Here is an 18209-nt window from a genome sequence, read left to right on the forward strand (position 1 = left end):
ACGGTTGGGATGGTGTTCTTTGTCCCCATGTGCAGTTGCAAACCGTATTCTGGCTTTTTTATGGCAGTTTTGGAGCAGTGGCTTCTTCCTTGCTGAGCGACCTTTCAGGTTATGTCGATATAGGACTTGTTTTACTGTGGATATAGATACTTTTGTACCTGTTTCCTCCAGCATCTTCACGAGGTCTTTTGCTGTTGTTCTGGGATTGATTTGCACTTTTCGCATTAAAGTACATTCATCTCTAGGAGACAGAACACGTCTCCTTCCTGAAAGGTATGATGGCTGCGTGGTCCCATGGTGTTTATACTTGCGTACTATTGTTTGTACAGATGAACGTGGTACCTTCAGGCGTTTGGAAATTGCTCCCAAGGATGAACCAGACTAGTGGCGGTTTACAATATTTTTTCTTAGGTCTTGGCTGATTTCTTTTGATATTCCCATGATGTCAAGAAAAGAGGCACTGAGTTTGAAGGTAGGCCTTGAAATACATCCACAGGTACACCTCTAATTGACTCAAATTATGTCAAATATCAGAAGCTTCTAAAGCCATGACATAATTTTCTGGAATTTTCCAAGCTGTTTAAAGGCACAGTCAACTTAGTGTATGTAAACCTCTGACCCACTGGAATTGTGATACAGTGAGTTATAAGTGAAATAATCTGTCTGTTAACAATTGTTTTAAAAATTACTTGTGTCATGCACAAAGCAGATGTCCTAACCGACTTACCAAAACTATAGTTTGTTAATTAACAAGAAATTTGTGGAGTGGTTGAAAAACGAGTTTTAATGACTAAAACCTAAGTGTATGTAAACTTCCCACTACAACTGAATCTCTCTCTCTCTCTATATATATATATATATATATATATATATATATATATATATATATATATATATATATATACAGTGCCTTGCGAAAGTATTCGTATACATTTCAGGCTTCAAACATAAAGATATAAAACTGTATTTTTTTGTGAAGAATCAACAACAAGTGGGACACAATCATGAAGTGGATTGACATTTATTGGATATTTCAAACTTTTTTAACAAATCAAAAACTGAAAAATTGGGCGTGCAAAATTATTCAGCCCCTTTACTTTCAGTGCAGCAAACTCTCTCCAGAAGTTCAGTGAAGATCTCTGAATGATCCAATGTTGACCTAAATGACTAATGATGATAAATACAATCCACCTGTGTGTAATCAAGTCTCCGTATAAATGCACCTGCACTGTGATAGTCTCAGAGGTCCGTTAAAAGCGCAGAGAGCATCATGAAGAACAAGGAACACACCAGGCAGGTCCGAGATACTTCCAGCGCCGACAGAGATGGCCGCCTGGCTTCGCGTTCCTAGGAAACTATGCAGTTTTTTGTTTTTTTACGTGTTATTTCTTACATTAGTACCCCAGGTCATCTTAGGTTTCATTACATACAGTCGAGAAGAACTACTGAATATAAGATCAGCATCAACTCACCATCAGTACGACCAAGAATATGTTTTTCGCGACGCGGATCCTGTGTTCTGCCTTACAAACAGGACAACGGAGTGGATCCTATGCAGCGACCCAAAAAACGACTCCGAAAGAGAGGGAAACGAGGCGGTCTTCTGGTCAGACTCCGGAGACGGGCACAGCGCGCACCACTCCCTAGCATTCTTCTTGCCAATGTCCAGTCTCTTGACAACAAGGTTGATGAAATCCGAGCAAGGGTAGCATTCCAGAGGGACATCAGAGACTGTAACGTTCTTTGCTTCACGGAAACGTGGCTTACTGGAGAGACGCAATCCGAAGCGGTGCAGCCAACAGGTTTCTCCACGCATCGCGCAGACAGGAAAAAACATCTTTCTGGTAAAAAGAGGGGCGGGGGCGTATGCCTTATGACTAACGTGACATGGTGCGATGAAAGAAACATACAGGAACTCAAATCCTTCTGTTCACCTGATTTAGAATTCCTCACAATCAAATGTAGACCGCATTATCTACCAAGAGAATTCTCTTCGATTATAATCACAGCCGTATATATCCCCCCCCAAGCAGACACATCGATGGCTCTGAACGAACTTTATTTAACTCTCTGCAAACTGGAAACAATTTATCCGGAGGCTGCATTCATTGTAGCTGGGGATTTTAACAAGGCTAATCTGAAAACAAGACTCCCCAAATTTTATCAGCATATCGATTGCGCAACCAGGGGAGGAAAGACCTTGGACCATTGTTACTCTAACTTCCGCGACGCATATAAGGCCCTGCCCCGCCCCCCTTTCGGAAAAGCTGACCACGACTCCATTTTGTTGATCCCTGCCTACAGACAGAAACTAAAACAAGAGGCTCCCACGCTGAGGTCTGTCCAACGCTGGTCCGACCAAGCTGACTCCACACTCCAAGACTGCTTCCATCACGTGGACTGGGAGATGTTTCGTATTGCGTCAGATAACAACATTGACGAATACGCTGATTCGGTGTGCGAGTTCATTAGAACGTGCGTTGAAGATGTCGTTCCCATAGCAACGATTAAAACATTCCCTAACCAGAAACCGTGGATTGATGGCAGCATTCGTGTGAAACTGAAAGCGCGAACCACTGCTTTTAATCAGGGCAAGGTGTCTGGTAACATGACCGAATACAAACAGTGCAGCTATTCCCTCCGCAAGGCTATCAAACAAGCTAAGCGCCAGTACAGAGACAAAGTAGAATCTCAATTCAACGGCTCAGACACAAGAGGCATGTGGCAGGGTCTACAGTCAATCACGGACTACAGGAAGAAACCCAGCCCAGTCACGGACCAGGATGTCTTGCTCCCAGGCAGACTAAATAACTTTTTTGCCCGCTTTGAGGACAATACAGTGCCACTGACACGGCCTGCAACGAAAACATGCGGTCTCTCCTTCACTGCAGCCGAGGTGAGTAAGACATTTAAACGTGTTAACCCTCGCAAGGCTGCAGGCCCAGATGGCATCCCCAGCCGCGCCCTCAGAGCATGCGCAGACCAGCTGGCCGGTGTGTTTACGGACATATTCAATCAATCCCTATACCAGTCTGCTGTTCCCACATGCTTCAAGAGGGCCACCATTGTTCCTGTTCCCAAGAAAGCTAAGGTAACTGAGCTAAATGACTACCGCCCCGTAGCACTCACATCCGTCATCATGAAGTGCTTTGAGAGACTAGTCAAGGACCATATCACCTCCACCCTACCTGACACCCTAGACCCACTCCAATTTGCTTACCGCCCAAATAGGTCCACAGACGATGCAATCTCAACCACACTGCACACTGCCCTAACCCATCTGGACAAGAGGAATACCTATGTGAGAATGCTGTTCATCGACTACAGCTCGGCATTCAACACCATAGTACCCTCCAAGCTCGTCATCAAGCTCGAGACCCTGGGTCTCGACCCCGCCCTGTGCAACTGGGTACTGGACTTCCTGACGGGCCGCCCCCAGGTGGTGAGGGTAGGCAACAACATCTCCTCCCCGCTGATCCTCAACACTGGGGCCCCACAAGGTTGCGTTCTGAGCCCTCTCCTGTACTCCCTGTTCACCCACGACTGCGTGGCCACGTACGCCTCCAACTCAATCATCAAGTTTGCGGACGACACAACAGTGGTAGGCTTGATTACCAACAACGATGAGACGGCCTACAGGGAGGAGGTGAGGGCCCTCGGAGTGTGGTGTCAGGAAAACAACCTCACACTCAACGTCAACAAAACTAAGGAGATGATTGTGGACTTCAGGAAACAGCAGAGGGAACACCCCCCTATCCACATCGATGGAACAGTAGTGGAGAGGGTAGCAAGTTTTAAGTTCCTCGGCATACACATCACAGACAAACTGAATTGGTCCACTCACACAGACAGCATCGTGAAGAAGGCGCAGCAGCGCCTCTTCAACCTCAGGAGGCTGAAGAAATTTGGCTTGTCACCAAAAGCACTCACAAACTTCTACAGATGCACAATCGAGAGCATCCTGGCGGGCTGTATCACCGCCTGGTATGGCAACTGCACCGCCCTCAACCGTAAGGCTCTCCAGAGGGTAGTGAGGTCTGCACAACGCATCACCGGGGGCAAACTACCTGCCCTCCAGGACACCTACACCACCCGATGTCACAGGAAGGCCATAAAGATCATCAAGGACATCAACCACCCGAGCCACTGCCTGTTCACCCCGCTATCATCCAGAAGGCGAGGTCAGTACAGGTGCATCAAAGCTGGGACCGAGAGACTGAAAAACAGCTTCTATCTCAAGGCCATCAGACTGTTAAACAGCCACCACTAACACTGAGTGGCTGCTGCCAACACACTGACACTGACTCAACTCCAGCCACTTTAATAATGGGAATTGATGGGAAATGATGTAAATATATCACTAGCCACTTTAAACAATGCTACCTTATATAAATGTTACTTACCCTACATTATTCATCTCATACGCATACGGATATACTGTACTCTATAGCATCGACGGTATCCTTATGTAATACATGTATCACTAGCCACTTTATACTATACTATGCCACTTTGTTTACATACTCATCTCATTTGTACATACTGTACCCGATACCATCTACTGTATCTTGCCTATGCTGCTCTGTACCATCACTCATTCATATATCCTTATGTACATATTCTTTATCCCCTTACACTGTGTACAAGACAGTAGTTTTGGAATTGTTAGTTAGATTACTTGTTATTACTGCATTGTCGGAACTAGAAGCACAAGCATTTCGCTACACTCGCATTAACATCTGCTAACCATGTGTATGTGACAAATAAAATTTGATTTGATTTGATTTGAGATACTGTTGTGAAGAAGTTTAAAGCTGGATTTGGATACAAAAAGATTTCCCAAGCTTTAAATATCCCAAGGAGCACTGTGCAAGCGATAATATTGAAATGGAAGGAGTATCAGACCACTGCAAATCTACCAAGACCTGGCCGTCCCTCTAAACTTTCAGCTCATACAAGGAGAAGACTGATCAGAGATGCAGCCAAGAGGCCCATGATCACTCTGGATGAACTGCAGAGATCTACAGCTGAGGTGGGAGACTCTGTCCATAGGACAACAATCAGTCGTATATTGCACAAATCTGGCCTTTATGGAAGAGTGGCAAGAAGAAAGCCATTTCTTAAAGATATCCATAAAAAGTGGCGTTTAAAGTTTGCCACAAGCCACCTGGGAGACACACCAAACATGTGGAAGAAGGTGCTCTGGTCAGATGAAACCAAAATTGAACTTTTTGGCAACAATGCAAAACGTTATGTTTGGCGTAAAAGCAACACAGCTGAACACACCATCCCCACTGTCAAACATGGTGGTGGCAGCATCATGGTTTGGGCCTGCTTTTCTTCAGCAGGGACAGGGAAGATGGTTAAAATTGATGGGAAGATGGATGGAGCCAAATACAGGACCATTTTGGAAGAAAACCTGATGGAGTCTGCAAAAGACCTGAGACTGGGACGGAGATTTGTCTTCCAACAAGACAATGATCCAAAACATAAAGCAAAATCTACAATGGAATGGTTCAAAAATAAACATATCCAGGTGTTAGAATGGCCAAGTCAAAGTCCAGACCTGAATCCAATCGAGAATCTGTGGAAAGAACTGAAAACTGCTGTTCACAAATGCTCTCCATCCAACCTCACTGAGCTCGAGCTGTTTTGCAAGGAGGAATGGGAAAAAATGTCAGTCTCTCGATGTGCAAAACTGATAGAGACATACCCCAAGCGACTTACAGCTGGAATCGCAGCAAAAGGTGGCGCTACAAAGTATTAACTTAAGGGGGCTGAATAATTTTGCACGCCCAAGTTTTCAGTTTTTGATTTGTTAAAAAAGTTTGAAATATCCAATAAATGTCGTTCCACTTCATGATTGTGTCCCACTTGTTGTTGATTCTTCACAAAAAAATACAGTTTTATATCTTTATGTTTGAAGCCTGAAATGTGGCAAAAGGTCGCAAAGTTCAAGGGGGCCGAATACTTTCGCAAGACACTGTATATATATATAACGTTACAGTTTATTCTCTAACCCCCTCTCCCCCTTTTCTCTCTCTATATATAACGTTACAGTATATTCTTAAACCCCCTTTTCTCTCTATATATAAAACGTTACAGAATATTCTCTAACCCCCTCTCCCCCTTTTCTCTCTCTATATATAACGTTACAGTATATTCTCTAACCCCCTCTCCCCCTTTTCTCTCTCTATATATAACGTTACAGTATATTCTCTAACCCCCTCTCCCCCTTTTCTCTCTCTATATATAACGTTACAGTATATTCTCTAACCCCCTTTTCTCTATATATATACTGTTTAACGTTACAGTATATTCTCTAACGCCGTCTCCCCCTTTTCTCTCTCTATATATAACATTACAGTATATTCTCCAACTCCCTTTTCTCTCTCTATATATAACGTTACAGTATATTCTCTAACCCCCTTTTTTCTCTCTATATATAACGTTACAGTATATTCTCTAACCCCCTTTTCTCTCTATATATATATAACGTTACAGTATATTCTCTAATCCCCTTTTCTCTCTATATACATAACGTTACAGTGTATCCTCTAATCCCCTTTTCTCTCTATATATATAACGTTACAGTATATTCTCTAGCCCCCTCTCCCCCTTTTCTCTCTCTATATAACGTTACGGTATATCTAATCCTCCTCTCACCCTTCACTCTCTCTCCCTCCTCTACCCTCCATTCTCCCCCTCCTTTCTTTTCCTCCCCTGTCATCTCTCTCCCCCTCCTCTGTCCATACAAGCAGGGTCATTGCATAGCCCGGTGGCTGTGTAATGGTCTGGAAATATGGAGGAGGAAGTGTAAACCATGATCTCCTCAGCTGTGGTTGAAAAGTAATGGACTGAAACACAACAAGCTCAGCCTCTCCCAGGTGACCACGCAAATTGGCTTCAGGCAGGGTGAAGGTATGTAAAACACATACGTAGACACACGTAGACACACACACAAGCAGTTCTTCCTGCCTGCTGGACAGAGAATCTCCAGGAGTCCTGCAGGGTCACTGATCCCACTGATAATTCTGATCGTTCTTCTGACCAACTATGTTATGCAGCTGTAGAGCCTTTTGAGGATCTGAGGACCAATGCCAAATCTTTTCATTCTCCTGAGGGGGAATAGGTTTTGTCTTGCCCTCTTCACGACTGTCTTGGTGTGTTTGGACCATGATAGTTCGTTGGTGATGTGGACACCAAGGAACTTGAAACTCTCTACCCATTACCCCGTCAATGGTAATGGGGGCCTGTTCAGCCCTCCTTTTCCTGTAGTCCACGATCAGCTCCTTTATCTTGCTCACATTGAGGGAGAGGTTGTTGTCCTGGCACCACACTGCCAGGTCTCTGACCTCCTCCCTAGAAGCTGTCTCATCGTTGTCGGTGATCAGGCCTACCACTGTTGTGTCGTCAGCAAACTTAATGACGGTGTTGGAGTCGTGTTTGGCCACTCAGTCATAGGTGAACAGGAAGTACAGGAGGGGACTAAGCACACACCCCTGAGGGGCCCCCATGTTGAGAATCAGCACGGCGGATGTGTTGTTACCTATCCTTACCACCTGGGGGCAGCCAGAAGATAAAAGCACTTGAGAAACAGGTGTGCGAAATGGCGGAGCACATTGACGACTTGGATAATCGAGGACGCAGATGCAATATTCGTGTTGTGGGACTCCCGGAAAATTCTGAAGGGACACGTTCAGTAAAATTCTTTGAGGAATGGATCCCTGGCTACCTACAAATGGACACTAAGGCTGGCCGTGTGAAGCTGGACAGAGCCCATCGCTCTCAAGCACCGATACCCGGTCCCAATCAGCGCCCACGGCCAGTGGTTATAAAGTTCCACAACTTCACCGACAAGCAGAGCGCCATGGACGCGGCTAGAAACATCGGCTCTGATGGTAGTCAACGTAAATTCCAAAGGTCTCATTCTTCAATGATTATTCCACTGCGGTTGTACGAAGACGCAAAGCGTTTGATGAGGCGAAGGCTCGACTCAGGAGAATGAAAATGGACTACGCATTGTTGTACCCGGCCACATTGAAGATTATGGTCAACGGATCGCCTAAAAAGCTCTACACACCTGAAGAGGCTGCTGCGTTTATTGACTCTCTCGGGTAAATAACTTTTAAGCTGCACCTCAGCAGCATTGGATAACTTTGTTTATTTTTGGTTGAATCTGATCATGAAACAGTGACGTGAGTCCTCACGTACTCCGGCTCAGTAATATTTGTATCTTTATTATTTTTCTTGCTAAAGTAATAGCCGCTATAGCTCAGGCTGAGATATGTGTGAATCCATATTGGTGCCCAGGTTTGGTTTTAGGTGGAAGAGCCTCAATCTTCTTCTATTGATTTTCTTTTCCATACATATAAAGGATGAGGCTATTGAGCGGCAATGCGGACTTAAGAGTCTACATTGGAGAGTTGAAATCCCCTGCATGTTAGCTAGTGGGAAAACCCCCTTTTGGATCTTTACATGTTTCATTTTTGGGTTTAGTACAGTTTGAGTTCAGGGTTCATATCGTTTGTTTATGCTCGGTGAGATAGAGGAGAGTTCAACACATGGAAAAAGGTACCACCCCACTTTTACAGTAGGATCCAGTCTGGATATTGAATGGTCAAGACACAATGGCAGGTAACGGACTGCGTGTATGTACATGGAACATTAGAGGGAGCCATAACCCCATTAAAAGGAAGAAGGTACTGTCTTTTTTGAAAAAAGAAAATATTGATATTGCCCTGTTGCAAGAAACTCATTTGGATGATAAGGAGCACCTGAAATTACAACAAGGGGGGTTTGATCAAGTGTTTTTCTCATCATTTACATCCAGAAGTAGATGTGTAGCAATTCTGGTGAAAAATAACTTACCACTTAAGGTCTTGAATTGTGTGAAAGATACATTTGGTCGCTTTGTTATAATTAATGGTACTTCACAAGGGCAGAACATTTCCATAATGAATATTTACATCCCCCCTGCTCACCCCCCTGCTCACCCCCCTGCTCACCCCCCTGCTCACCCCCCTGATTTCCTCACTAAGGTATTTCTAGACTTTTCAGAATTAAACTCGGACACTGCAGTGGTTGGAGGAGATTTTACCTGCTTGTTGAACCGCGTTATTGCTAAGTTTCCCAGCGATATAGCTTCACTCTCTCCTCAAGCTAAGTCACTTGAAGCACGCCTGACTAGCATCACCACCCTGGATGATTCCGACCTTGAATATGTGGACATCTATAAGTACCTAGGTGTCTGGCTAGTCTGTAAACTCTCCTTCCAGACTCATATCAAACATCTCCAATCGAAAATCAAATCTAGAGTCGGCTTTCTATTCCGCAACAAAGCCTCCTTCACTCACGCCGCCAAACTTACCCTCGTAAAACTGACCATCCTACCGATCCTCGACTTCGGCAATGTCATCTACAAAATTGCTTTCAACACTCTACTCAGCAAACTGGATGCAGTTTATCACAGTGCCATCCGTTTTGTCACTAAAGCACCTTATACCATCCACCACTGCGACCTGTATGCTCTTGTCGGCTGGCCCTCGCTACATATTCGTCACCAGACCCACTGGCTCCAGGTCATCTACAAGTCCATGCTAGGTAAAGCTCCGCCTTATCTCAGTTCACTGGTCACGATGGCAACACCCACCCGTAACACTCGCTCCAGCAGGTGTATCTCACTGATCATCCCTAAAGCCAACACCTCATTTGGCCGCCTTTTGTTCCAGTTCTCTGCTGCCTGTGACTGGAACGAATTGCAAGTTGGAGACTTTTATCTCCCTCACCAACTTCAAACATCTGCTATCTGAGCAGCTAACCGATCGCTGCAGCTGTAAATAGTCTATCGGTAAATAGCCCACCCATTTTTACCTACCTCATCCCCATACTGTTTTTATTTATTTACTTTTCTGCTCTTTTGCACACCAATATCTCTACCTGTACATGACCATCTGATCATTTTCACTCCAGTGTTAATCTGCAAAATTGTAATTATTCGCCTACCTCCTCATGCCTTTTGCACACAATGTATATATAGACTCTCCTTTTTTTCTACTGTGTTATTGACTTGTTAATTGTTTACTCCATGTGTAACTCTGTGTTGTCTGTTCACACTGCTTTGCTTTATCTTGGCCAGGTCGCAGTTGTAAATGAGAACTTGTTCTCAACTAGCCAACCTGGTTAAATAAAGGTGAAATAAAAAATAAAAGTTTAAAGCATTTTTCTCTATTAACTCTCAATCAACAGATAACCCCTCGCTCCTTTGGGAGACCTGTAAAGCGTATGCCAGGGGTCTGATTATGTCATACACAGCCACTAAGAGACGGAAAAAGCGTGAAAAGCAAAACATGTTAGAGGGTGAATTAGGAACTAAAGAGAAGGACTACATTAAAACTCCCACTCCTGCCCTATTAAAGGAAATATCAGTCATTAGATCAACGTTAGACTCTCCTAACACAGGACGCTGAAAAGATAATGAGATTTGTCAGGCAAAAGCTATATGAACATGGCGATAAGCCAGGAAAGTACTTGGCATACCTAGCTAAAAAGAGAGCTGACTCTCAGTCAATTGCTACTATTACTGATTCTGATGGTAATCATTTATATGAAAATAAATTGATAAGTGACTCATTTAAGAAATGTTATACAAACCTTTATGCCTCAGAACTGCCAAAGGATGCACCCAAATTAATGGAGAACTTATTTTGTAAGATTGAGCTCCCTACTATCTCCGAAGAACAGAGGTCCCTCCTTAATGCCCCTATTACTGAGGAAGAGATAATGTTCGCAATTAAGAATCTGCAAAATGGTAAGGCCCCAGGACCAGACGGGTTTTGTAGTGAGTTCTATAAAGAGTTCCATGGCCTGATCCTTGAGCCATTGCGTGATATGTTTAACCACTCATTTTCAAATGACCAGCTCCCTCAAACGCTGAGAGAAGCCAACATTTCACTTATTCTCAAAAAGGGAAAATGTCCAGAGTCTTGTTCCTCGTACAGACCAATTTCCCTTCTGAATGTGGATAGAAAATTGCTTTCTAAAATTCTAGCCACAAGATTAGAGGACTCACTGCCACTAATTGTGAAAGGAGACCAAACTGGCTTCATTAAGGGCCGTAAGTCATGCAACAATGTCAGGCGGCTTCTTAATGTAATTCAAGCCTACCAACAAAGTGCTATGGATGGTCTTGTGCTCTCCCTAGATGCTGAGAAAGCATTTGATCGTGTGGAGTGGTCTTACCTATTATTTGCTCTAAATAAATTTGGTCTAGGGGACAACTTTATAAAATGGGTGAAAGTTTTATATGATGATCCTCAGGCTGCTGTCCTTACTAATGGGCTACGGTCAAATAGCTTCTCTATACACAGAGGTACCAGATAGGGCTGTCCTTTATCCCCTCTCCTCTTTGCACTCGTTATGGAACCACTGGCCGAGGCCATCAGGGTAACGCCTGCTATACAGGGGCTGCTCATTGGTGATGTTCACCATAAAATAAGCTTGTATGCTGATGATGTCCTGATATTCATCTCTAGTCCAGAGACTTCAATTACAGCTCTTATTAATATTATTGAATTATTCAGCGAATTCTCAGGCTACAAGATTAACCTAACTAAGTCTATGCCACTTGGTAGCCTGCACTCTGTACCTAATACTTCTCCCCCCTTCCCTTTTAAATGGTCTCCCTCAGGTTTCATGTATCTGGGTATATTTGTAACTCCTAAATTCCAGCAAATGTACAAAGCCAATTTTGTTCCCTTGTTTGATACAATAAGGCAGGATCTGGAGTGCTGGAACTCTCTCCCGATTTCTTGGTTGGGTAGGATATCCCTCTTGAAAATGAACATTTTACCTAGACTACTTTACCCAATCCAAATGATCCCAGTAAAACTCTCCAATAAGGTAATAAAGGATGTAAATGGATGGCTAAGTTCCTGTCATGTACTGTCATGTTGTCTTGTCTCTGTCCTTTCCCTTCACCCTGTCTCCCTCTGCTGGTCGTGTTAGGTTACCTTTTCTCCCCCGCTTTCCCCCAGCTGTCCCTTGTCTCCTCTAACTACCCATTCACCCCGTTCCCCACCTGTTCCCTTTTTCCCTCTGATTAGGTCCCTATATCTCTCTCTGTTTCTGCTCCTGTCCTTGTCGGATTCTTGTTTGTTTGTGTCATTCATGCCTGAACCAGACTGTCGTCATGTTTGCTGTAACCTTGTCCTGTCCTGTCGGAATCTGCCGGTCCATCTGAGCCTACCTATGTTTGGTAATTAAAGAAGCTCTGTTTAAGTTGATTCGCTTTTGGGTCCTCATTCACGCACCGTAACAGAAGAATCCGACCAAGAATGGACCCAGCGACTTCGGATCCTCTCCACTCAGCCGTCGAGATCCAGGGAGCGATGCTAGGCAGACACAAGCAGGAATTGTCTGCTGCTCGACATGCCGTTGAGACCCTGGCCACCCAAGTCTCCAACCTCACAGAACAGGTTCACCATCTCCGCCTCGATCCACCGGCCACTTCCAGGGCTTTCGAATCTCCGGAGCCCAGAATCAATAACCCGCCGTGTTACTCTGGGGAGCCCACTGAATGCCGCTCGTTCCTCACCCAGTGTGATATTGTGTTTTCTCTCCAGCCCAACACTTACTCCAGGAGCACTGCTCGTGTCGCCTACGTCATATCTCTCCTTATTGGACGGGCTCGTGAGTGGGGCACGGCAATCTGGGAGGCAAGGGCTGAGTGTACTAACCAGTATCAAGACTTTAAGGAGGAGATGATACGGGTTTTTGATCGATCTGTTTTTGGGGAGGAGGCTTCCAGGGCCCTGTCTTCCCTATGTCAAGGCAATCGATCCATAACAGACTACTCTATTGAGTTTCGCACTCTTGCTGTCTCCAGTGGCTGGAACGAGCCGGCCTTGCTCGCTCGTCTTCTGGAGGGTTTCCGCGCAGAGGTAAAGGATGAGATTCTCTCCCGGGAGGTTCCTTCCAGCGTGGATTCCTTGATTGAACTCGCTATTCGCATTGAGCGACGGGTTGATCTTCGTCACCGAGCTCGTGGAAAGGAGCTCGCGCTCTCCGTCGCCTCCCTCTCCGCATCACTACCATCTTCCTCTGCCGGCTCGGGTGCTGAGTCCATGCAGCTGGGAGGTATCCGCATCTCGACTGAGGAGAGGGAACGGAGAATCACCAACCGCCTCTGTCTCTATTGCGGTTCCGCTGGTCATTTTGTCACTTCATGTCCAGTAAAAGGCCAGAGCTCGTCAGTAAGCGGAGGGCTACTGGTGAGCGCTACTACTCCTGTCTCTCCTTCAAGATCCTGCACTACCTTGTCGGTCCATCTACGCTGGACCGGTTCGTCAGCTTCCTGCAGTGCCTTAATAGACTCTGGGGCGGAGGGCTGTTTTATGGACGAGACCTGGGCTCGGGAACATGACATTCCTCTCAGACAGTTAAAGGAGCCCACGGCCTTGTTCGCCCTGGATGGTAGTCCTCTCCCCAGGATTCAGCGTGAGACGCTACCTTTAACCCTCACTGTTTCTGGTAATCATAGTGAAACCATTTCTTTTTAAATTTTTCGTTCACCTTTTACACCTGTTGTTTTGGGCCATCCCTGGCTAGTTTGTCATAATCCTTCCATTAATTGGTCTAGTAATTCTATCCTCTCCTGGAACGTCTCTTGTCATGTGAAATGTTTAATGTCTGCTATCCCTCCTGTTTCCTCTGTCTCTTCTTCACAGGAGGAGCCTGGTGATTTGACAGGGGTGCCGGAGGAATATCACGATCTGCGCACGGTGTTCAGTCGGTCCAGGGCCACCTCTCTTCCTCCACACCGGTCGTATGATTGTAGTATTGATCTCCTTCCGGGAACCACCCCCCCCCGGGGTAGACTATACTCTCTGTCGGCTCCCGAACGTAAGGCTCTCGAAGATTATTTGTCTGTAGCTCTTGACGCCGGTACCATAGTCCCCTCCTCCTCTCCCGCCGGAGCGGGGTTTTTTTTTGTCAAGAAGAAGGACGGGTCTCTGCGTCCCTGCATAGATTATCGAGGGCTGAATGACATAACAGTGAAGAATCGTTATCCGCTTCCTCTTATGTCTTCAGCCTTCGAGATCCTGCAGGGAGCCAGGTTTTTCACTAAGTTGGACCTTCGTAACGCTTACCATCTCGTGCGCATCAGGGAGGGGGACGAGTGGAAGACGGCGTTTAACACTCCGTTAGGGCACTTTGAATACCGGGTTCTTCCTTTCGGCCTCGCTAACGCTCCAGCTGTCTTTCAGGCATTAGTCAATGATGTCCTGAGAGACATGCTGAACATTTTTGTTTTCGTTTACCTTGACGATATCCTGATTTTTTCACCGTCACTCCAGATTCATGTTCAGCACGTTCGACGTGTCCTCCAGCGCCTTTTAGAGAATTGTCTTTTTGTGAAGGCTGAGAAGTGCACTTTTCATGCCTCCTCCGTCACATTTCTCGGTTCTGTTATTTCCGCTGAAGGCATTAAGATGGATCCCGCTAAGGTCCAAGCTGTCATTGATTGGCCCGTCCCTAAGTCACGCGTCGAGCTGCAGCGCTTTCTCGGCTTCGCGAACTTCTATCGTCGTTTCATCCGTAATTTCGGTCAGGTGGCAGCTCCTCTCACAGCCCTTACTTCTGTCAAGACGTGCTTTAAGTGGTCCGTTTCCGCCCAGGGAGCTTTTGATCTCCTCAAGAATCGTTTTACATCCGCTCCTATCCTTGTTACACCTGACGTCTCTAGACAGTTCGTTGTCGAGGTTGACGCGTCAGAGGTGGGAGTGGGAGCCATCCTTTCTCAGCGCTCCCTCTCTGACGACAAGGTCCACCCATGCGCGTATTTTTCTCATCGCCTGTCGCCGTCGGAACGTAACTATGATGTGGGTAACCGCGAACTGCTCGCCATCCGGTTAGCCCTAGGCGAATGGCGACAGTGGTTGGAGGGGGCGACCGTTCCTTTTGTCGTTTGGACTGACCATAGGAACCTTGAGTACATCCGTTCTGCCAAACGACTTAATGCGCGTCAGGCGCGTTGGGCGCTGTTTTTCGCTCGTTTCGAGTTCGTGACTTCTTATCGTCCGGGCTCTAAGAACACCAAGCCTGATGCTTTGTCTCGTCTCTTCAGTTCTTCAGTAGCCTCCACTGACCCCGAGGGGATTCTCCCTGAGGGGCGTGTTGTCGGGTTGACTGTCTGGGGAATTGAGAGGCAGGTAAAGCAAGCACTCACTCAAACTCCGTCGCCGCGCGCTTGTCCTAGGAACCTTCTTTTCGTTCCCGTTCCTACTCGTCTGGCCGTTCTTCAGTGGGCTCACTCTGCCAAGTTAGCCGGCCACCCTGGCGTTCGGGGTACGCTTGCTTCCATTCGCCAGCGTTTCTGGTGGCCCACCCGGGAGCATGACACGCGTCGTTTCGTGGCTGCTTGTTCGGTCTGCGCGCAGACTAAGACCGGTAACTCTCCTCCTGCCGGCCGTCTCAGGCCGCTTCCTATTCCCTCTCGACCGTGGTCTCACATCGCCTTAGATTTTGTCACCGGACTGCCTTCGTCAGCGGGGAAGACTGTTATTCTTACGGTTGTCGATAGGTTCTCTAAGGCGGCTCATTTCATTCCCCTTGCTAAGCTTCCTTCTGCTAAAGAGACGGCACAAATCATCATCGAGAATGTTTTCAGAATTCATGGCCTTCCGTCAGACGTCGTTTCGGACAGAGGTCCGCAATTCACGTCTCAATTTTGGAGGGAGTTTTGCCGTTTGATTGGGGCTTCCGTCAGTCTCTCTTCCGGCTTTCACCCCCAGTCTAACGGTCAAGCAGAACGGGCCAATCAGACTATTGGTCGCATCTTACGCAGTCTTTCTTTTCGCAACCCTGCGTCTTGGTCAGAACAGCTCCCCTGGGCAGAATACGCCCACAACTCGCTTCCTTCGTCTGCGACCGGGCTATCTCCTTTTCAGAGTAGCCTCGGGTACCAGCCTCCGTTGTTCTCATCTCAGTTCGCCGAGTCCAGCGTCCCCTCCGCTCAGGCTTTTGTCCAACGTTGCGAGCGCACCTGGAAGAGGGTCAGGTCTGCACTTTGCCGTTATAGGGCGCAGACTGTGAGAGCTGCTAATAAGCGTAGAACTAAGAGCCCTAGATATTGTCGCGGTCAGAGAGTTTGGCTCTCCACTCAGAACCTTCCCCTTAAGACGGCTTCTCGCAAGTTGACCCCGCGGTTCATTGGTCCATTCCGTATCTCTCAGGTCATTAATCCTGTCGCAGTGCGACTTCTTCTTCCGCGATATCTTCGTCGCGTCCACCCGGTCTTCCATGTCTCCTGTGTTAAGCCCGTTCTTCGCGCCCCCGCTCGTCTTCCCCCCCCGCCCCCCATCCTTGTCGAGGGCGCACCTATCTACAGGGTCCGTAAAATCTTGGACATGCGTCCTCGGGGCCGTGGTCATCAGTACCTAGTTGACTGGGAGGGGTACGGTCCTGAGGAGAGGAGTTGGGTTCCCTCTCGGGACGTGCTGGACCGTGCGCTGATTGATGATTTCCTCCGTTGCCGCCAGGTTTCCTCCTCGAGTGCGCCAGGAGGCGCTCGGTGAGTGGGGGGGTACTGTCATGTACTGTCATGTTGTCTTGTCTCTGTCCTTTCCCTTCACCCTGTCTCCCTCTGCTGGTCGTGTTAGGTTACCTTTTCTCCCCCGCTTTCCCCCAGCTGTCCCTTGTCTCCTCTAACTACCCATTCACCCCGTTCCCCACCTGTTCCCTTTTTCCCTCTGATTAGGTCCCTATATCTCTCTCTGTTTCTGCTCCTGTCCTTGTCGGATTCTTGTTTGTTTGTGTCATTCATGCCTGAACCAGACTGTCGTCATGTTTGCTGTAACCTTGTCCTGTCCTGTCGGAATCTGCCGGTCCATCTGAGCCTACCTATGTTTGGTAATTAAAGAAGCTCTGTTTAAGTTGATTCGCTTTTGGGTCCTCATTCACGCACCGTAACAGTTCCTTTATATGGAGTAAACGCAAGCCAAGACATAAGATGGCAATATTGCAGCTGCCAAGTTCTATGGGCGGCTTGGACCTGCCCAATATCCGGTTCTATCAATGGTGTGCCCACCTTTGTTATATTTCTGACTGTATCACAAATGATGACTCCTCTATTTGGTTAGACATTGAGACTTCTCTTTCAAAATACCCCTTACAGGATCTTTTATTTTTCAGAAGTTTCAAGTCTGTAGAAGATCACTGCAATAATCCCGTTACACTTAACACACTCAAGTATGTATGTATGTGTGTATGTATGTATGTATGTGTGTGTATGTGTGTGCGTGCGTACACGTATATATGTGTATATGCATGAGTGTATGTATATGTATGTGTGTGTGTGTGTGTGTATATATATATATATATATATATATATATATATATATATATATATATATATATAGATATATATATAGATATAAATGCGTAGATATGTATAAGTGGGCGCTGTTTTTCTTGTTGTTTTCTTCTGTGTGCTTGGTCTCTGTTGTTGTTGCTTTGTCTCTGTTGTTGTATCTCTTAATATGGGTGAAAATTGTGAAATTCCAATAAAAATACTGTTCCAAAAAATCTATCTTCCCATTCACTGTGTTGTTGGTGATGCTCATACAATGTATCATAGGGCTACTTGTAGAGTACACTATTCAAAAAAATAAAGGGAACACTTAAACAACACAATGTAACTCCAAGTCAATCACACTTCTGTGAAATCAAACTGTCCACTTAGGAAGCAACACTGATTGACAATAAATTTCACATGCTGTTGTGCAAATGGAATAGACAACAGGTGGAAATTATAGGCAATTAGCAAGAGACCCCCAATAAAGGAGTGGTTCTAGAGACGGATTACCAATATCGCCTTCCACCTGGATACGGACACAATTAAAGGTTTAGACAACAGACTGAAAGATTTTAATTGGCTTGTTTTACACAGACGTCTTCCAGTCCGTTCAACTTTATAAGATCATAATTTGACCCCAAATAAATTCTGTCCCAGGGACAATTGTTTCGCAATCGAAACAATTCCACATGTTTTATGGGAATGTTCTTTTGCTCAATCAGTTTGGGGAAAAAGTCAACAATTTTTTGAGATTTAAAAAAACATTGATTATGAAGGGGTTGCCAAACTTGAAATAAAAAATGTGGAAAGGGTGCAATTATTAGCATTAGTGACTCTGGTGTCCCTTATCAAG

This window comes from Oncorhynchus mykiss, chromosome 1, assembly GCF_013265735.2.
Source record: "Oncorhynchus mykiss isolate Arlee chromosome 1, USDA_OmykA_1.1, whole genome shotgun sequence".
Taxonomy (NCBI): Eukaryota; Metazoa; Chordata; class Actinopteri; order Salmoniformes; family Salmonidae; genus Oncorhynchus; species Oncorhynchus mykiss.